Genomic DNA, 6013 nt, shown 5'->3' with positions numbered 1-6013 from the left:
TTATTCCAAAAAGCTCAATACATTTAATAGAATCTACGACAACCAAAGATAACAGATAATCCATAAATATCAAATGTACCAACAACATAAAATAAAAATATAAGGTAAACTATGGATCCAATGCTAGTATAATTGTGCATCTAATAATTGTTATCCAATAGATGTAATATTAGACAATAAATGGCGCTGATAAATTTCTTTCGCTCTCGATGACATTGAAATCTTCCACGACCAAATTTCTGACCAAAAACTGCTTCATGCTATTTGAGTTATGACATATGGCTTTCTTGTTTAATTTTGCGCATGAGTTTTCCACGGCTATAAGATACAATATTTTCCAAAGGAGTCTTGGAGAGCAATGAAACTTTCAGCAGTTGCAGCACCTAAATCAGGTTATGCATCGGAATAGGGAAGTTCCATAAATTTAAGGATACTCAGAACAGTGCTTACTCCTCTGCAATGGGTAAATAATTCAGATTATACGAAAAATTAAAAACTAAACTCAAACTGAATTTTTTAATAAGGAAGAACTAAACAATTTCTAAGAATTAGATTCCACCACAGCTAGAACATAACTCACAAACAACATTTAAAAGCAAGAAAATCACAAATAATGCCTATATCTACATTGACAAAATAGTCATAAAGCAACTAACTATTCAGAAAAGAAATTTTAATCCTTTTATGCATGTAGCAACATCAGCAAAAAAGAATACACTTGTCTTTGGATATATTATAACCTATACAGGATCAAGAAAAATAGTTTGGAATTTCCATTTTCACCATTTCCTTGCAAAGTGCACTTCTAACAAAAGGGAACGTAGAACTGACAGAAGGAAAAGAAGAATAAGTAGAGTCCTAAGTCTAAATGGCTAATGTATATTGTTTACAAAGATTTGCCAAGCAATATGACTCAACAGGCTATGAATAGGCAATTGCCAAGAACATTAATTGTATCTTATTCCCAATGAGAATGACAAGTTTTTCAATTAATTCTATGGATACAATTCCAAATACGATACTGTTTATTTTGAGAATTTCCTTAATGTTTAAAAAGCACAAGAGATGTCCCATGAAATGCTTTACCGTGGGTAAGCTTGGAGGGCAGAATTTGGGCTTCTCTCTTTTGTCATACTTCAGTAGATGCAGCTCCCTTCTTCAGTGAAATTATAACCTGGATAATGTTTGAAGGTCAAGTAAAAATAGGAAACAAATAATTTGAGTATAATAATACTTCTGCTTGCAGAAATATCCTACTAGCAGCAGCACAACCAAGAAAACATGACACAAGAAAATTATAATTTCTTAATATACAGAACATGTATATTTTTTAAGATATTATTTTCAAAAATTTATCTAGAATCTGAGAGAGCTTCTAGCAGCTTGAATAAGATAGGAACTAATGAGACAATTGGCTAGCGAACTAATGAGGCAATTGGCTAGCACACTAAAAAGCCGAGCTAATTTAAGTTAGTAAAATTTCTAATCGCATTGGAACTGAAAAGAAAATGATTTGATTCTCGACTACTCTCAAGTTAGAACCAGGAAAAAAAATATAAGAATGCAGAAAACAAAAATGAGATTGAAGAAGACATCAAAAAGATTCAAAATTTAGGCCAAAAGTTAACTAAGGGTCTGTATAGAGCTACATGTAAAAGCTTAATTACATTTCTCAATTCGGATACTGCAATCCTATTCTGCACAGTCAATCAAGATATTTTAGCTATAAATTGCTCTTGAAATTCATGCTTTTAAAATTAAGGTAAAAGACAACCAGCAAAATAACCAAGTAAAAAGGACTCTCTGCCTTACAGAAATATAAAATTATTAATTTCTTGGCATAACCTAGAATGAAGCTATTCACTTAATGATTGAGCTGCCAGAGGCAAATAACGTTAACACTCAACAATATTCTTTTTCTATTACTTAGTAAGGTCCAACTCGTGATATCAGATCATCATTATATATCACATGATAAGTACTAAATTAAACCATAACAATCTTCTAATCCACAGATACACTCTATATAGCGAAGAAATTTTAAATAGGAAAAAGATAACTAAAATTAAAAATAGATTACGTCAATTAAACTAGATACCTATTGAAACACCATTCTCAACAGCATCTAATGCCTCCTCGTCGTTGTTGTTTCTATACCCCATCTTCTGATAATTTTGGCCCCAAGAATCGTCATAGTATTCTGTAAAAATGATGAAAATGTAAAATATGTAAATAAATAGTTAGATAAAAGACGAAATTTAACTGTAAGAAGACCAAAAAGGAAAGCGTGAACATGCTTTTTAGATTGAAGAAAAGAAACTAATTTGCATTCTTACCTACTCACAATGTGAAATTATGATCAAATACAGTAACCCAAAAGACTCAAAAGTAGTGCAACAAGAAGACACAGGTAGGCAATTAAAATAGGAGAAATATCCAATATTTAGTCACACCTTTAGTGTTACTTTTAGCCAATTTTCTAGCTTCTATCACCTCCACCTTGTTTGAAACACTTGATATTGGACAAATGTTCAACTACCGGACAATATTAAACAGTCAAAGATATGAAACATCTGAAATCAACATAAAAATGGAAGACAAGAGTCAGAAAGTCTGCAAAAGCAATTCATCGAACACCTAAATTACAAAATATATTTTCGCAGCATCAGTGTGGGAATTAAAATAACCATGAAAGCAACTAAAAATATCATTAAATCAAACACATGAATGCAAAAGCACCGGACAAATTCAATACCACCGTACAAAGAACAATAATCAGATTTCAATCGCAAGAGTTAGCTAGCGTTTTATATGGCGATAGTAAAATTATACATATGATATCGGTTCGCATATTTCGTTTTCCATCAGGAACCTCAAGACAAGGGCTTCACGACTGCAAAAATAGTTTGATTGTTTGCAAGAAACATCTCTCAAGTCTCAGTTCATTGTGGATATGCTATCCCTCATCGGTGATAATAGGTATATAGAGAGGGGCGAGAGAGAGAGAGAGTGAGACGATGAAGTTACCTAGGATGGTGGCTGGTGATGGTGAGACAGAGATGAGTTGGGCAGCAGGAACGATGAGAGCCTTTACGGTGCCTACTTCTGAAATAATTTCGCGATATACAAAGAAGACCTCAAAAAGGATCGGAGGGAAGAGGTGATTGATGTCGAAAAAATTGGAGGGACTGATTTAAAATTTTCGCTTTCAATTAGTGCTTTAGTGGGAGTTTTTGACCAATATTGTCCCTTATCTTTGAGGTTAGGTTTATTTTGGTCCCTCAAATATAACTCTGAGCATATTTTGTCCCTTAAGTATGTTAAAGTGGAGCACCTTTAATCTCACTGACTAAATGTGTTCAAAAACTAACGGTGTTAACCAACTTTGATTCATGAAGCAAATCTTCAGCTCTAAAGCAAAAAGATTCCTCTCCTTTTATTGGATAACGCAAGTTATCACTTTTATTCCTCATTTTTAGATAATGTCTTCTAAAATTTTGACCTTGAAAATATCCCCTTCTGTGCAAGTTTTTAATGAGAAAATGACACTGTATAGCCGTTGTAAAAATAATGCCGAAATAATATATAAAAATTATATATTATTTTGCATATATATACATTTTGTATGTTAATATACAAAATTATACAAATTTTATATACTTTTTCGGCTACCAGATGTAAATAGTTTCTGACGCAGGCTAAAAGTGATAATATAATCTGGTTATTCGTTTGCTTCAATAATATACCTATTAAGTGTCTTGGCAACTCTATTTTTTTTCCACATTTTAACTATTCTTTTTGGAAAAATCACCGAAATTTTTAAAAGTGAAAGTTTCAACGTTAAAATCTTAAATCAGCTATGTACTATTAGTGGGTGTTGGTTTATAGAATATTTTCGATAAGTAAACTAAAAAGACGGTGAGTGCCGAAACCAACCATGTAATTGATCTTGGACAGATTCTGTCAGTGAGACTGAAGGTGCTCCATTTTAGCATACTTAAGGGACTAAATATGCTCAGGGTTATATTTGAGGGACCAAAATAGACCTACCCTTAAAGATAAGGGACAATATTGGCCAAAAACTCCTTTAGTGGTCATTTTTTTTTATTGCGGGTAAAAGGTATATTTTCTTGGCCAATGCTCATTAGCCAGTAGTTTTTCATTTGTAAGAAAAAATTAGCAACAATTAACTTAATGCCACTAAATAATTGCCACTAAAAGTACTTTTTATTGTAGTGTTGGTTGTACTCATACTACACTATGCACTTCGTGTGCAGATCCAGGTACTTCTAGGCACGGTGGTTGCTAGACTTGGAGCATTTCCTACTTGGAGATTTTTGAGGTAGCTGTTTTGGCGTTCGCAGACCTCGACTCCCCTTCTTTTCAGTTTATTTAGCACTGTTTTATCTTTTTAGACAGTTGTATTAGAGTGTTGACTATGTCGATATTTAGTAGCTCATATACTCGGTGACACCCGAATTTTGGGAGATTTTGTATTTGAGTCGTAGTTATGAATTTCGATTATTTATGAGATTTTCACTGCTAAACTCAATATATCATGTTTTTAAATTAAAATGATTAGTTATTTTATGATTATCGGCTTGCCTATTACTGCGATAGACGCCATCACGACATGTTGAGATTTGAGTCGTGACAACGAGTGTTTAAGCATGCAGAGTGTATTATTTTACGTTTTTATTTAAACCATGTCTTTACTTATTTCATGTTATCATTTGTTAGATGCTCATATGTGATGCATGTTTTACTTAGTATGTGTACTTACTTGTTATATGTCCTTAATTGTTACACGTTCTGACTTACTTCATACTTTTAGTTATTGTACGTCTTTATTTGTTACGTACTCTTACATGTTATTACATACTATAACGGAATCTTAATATCATTAAGATGTTATACATTCAAAAATTTATGTAAAAATGATATTTCACTATTATTCCTACACTTTTAACACTAATCACCATTACCACCGCCATTGCTATCTCCCACCATTATAGACTAACATCACTATATATTGCCCATCACTATTATCAATCACCATCGCTATTAACCGCCACCGTTGACTACTACTGTCATCACCATCTACTACCCATAATCATCACTATCAACCACCAGCCACTACTCAGTCGGCATCCCAAACCACAACTGTTATCCGTCATCACAACCAACCACCATATAATTTCAAAAAAAAAATTATTAATGTAATATTAGATTAATTAGTATTATTTTATTTGAATTTATACTTATTAATTTTTAAATAAATATAAATTTTACATATTCTGATGTAGAGAAAACAAACAATCTTAATTATTCAGTATTTAGATATTCATGATACATCTTAATATTCAAATGTGTATTTAGATTCAGATGTTTTAATCTTAATACACATATTAATATTTAAATGTATATTCAGATTCAAACGTCTTAATCTTAATAAAAACAAATGAGGCCTAAGGTCGCCGAAGGTAACAAATCTAGAATCTCCCCTAGGGGGCCCAGAAACTCCTTACCCTAAACTTGGATACTTAAGATGGTTCATATACTATCTTGGAAAGGCAGGAGTATCAAAACAATGGGTGCACTTGAGAGACTCAAAAGTCTCAAGAGGTCATACCAACTTCCATTCATTAGTATCCAGGAGCCTAAAAGGAAATCAAATACCTAGTGAAATACAAGCTGAATTGGGGTCTAATCATGCCTATGGTAACATCTCTAATAAGATATGGCTCTTCTGAGAGCCTAGTCTTAAAGTGCAAATCTTGGAGGACAATGTTCAACAAGTCACTTGTTATATTTTTGTTTCTCATTGTACTGAGTCTGTCTATGTTACTTTTGTTTATGCCAAATAAACTAAAGAAGATGTTATGAGTCTTGCTAATAGATTCAAGGACATGAGGGATGGTTTGTGATTTCAATGTAATCACCTGTCCTGAGGAGTGTATGAGGGTGTATATTATAAAATGCATGTGGACTTTTAGATGCAGGTTATTTTGAG

At 32.6% G+C, this 6013-nt stretch overlaps 1 long non-coding RNA gene across 2 annotated transcripts; it reads right to left on the bottom strand.

Annotated features, from left to right (window-relative positions):
- On the bottom strand, window positions 1-3175 carry LOC109209988. Of its 2 annotated transcripts, XR_002065468.1 has the most exons (5): window positions 3028-3175; window positions 2454-2573; window positions 2099-2200; window positions 1087-1174; window positions 1-454 (listed from the first exon to the last, which is right to left on the bottom strand). It is a non-coding gene; the product is annotated as an uncharacterized LOC109209988 (long non-coding RNA). The 2 variants fall into 2 exon arrangements; XR_002065469.1 differs by lacking the exon at window positions 2454-2573.
- Between the last annotated feature and the right edge of the window lie 2838 nt (window positions 3176-6013).

The sequence above is a fragment of the Nicotiana attenuata genome, unplaced genomic scaffold (genome assembly GCF_001879085.1).
Source record: "Nicotiana attenuata strain UT unplaced genomic scaffold, NIATTr2, whole genome shotgun sequence".
Classification (NCBI taxonomy): domain Eukaryota; kingdom Viridiplantae; phylum Streptophyta; class Magnoliopsida; order Solanales; family Solanaceae; genus Nicotiana; species Nicotiana attenuata.
The sequence above is the reverse complement of the archived record's forward strand: the minus strand, read 5'-3'. Positions and strand labels throughout refer to the sequence as shown.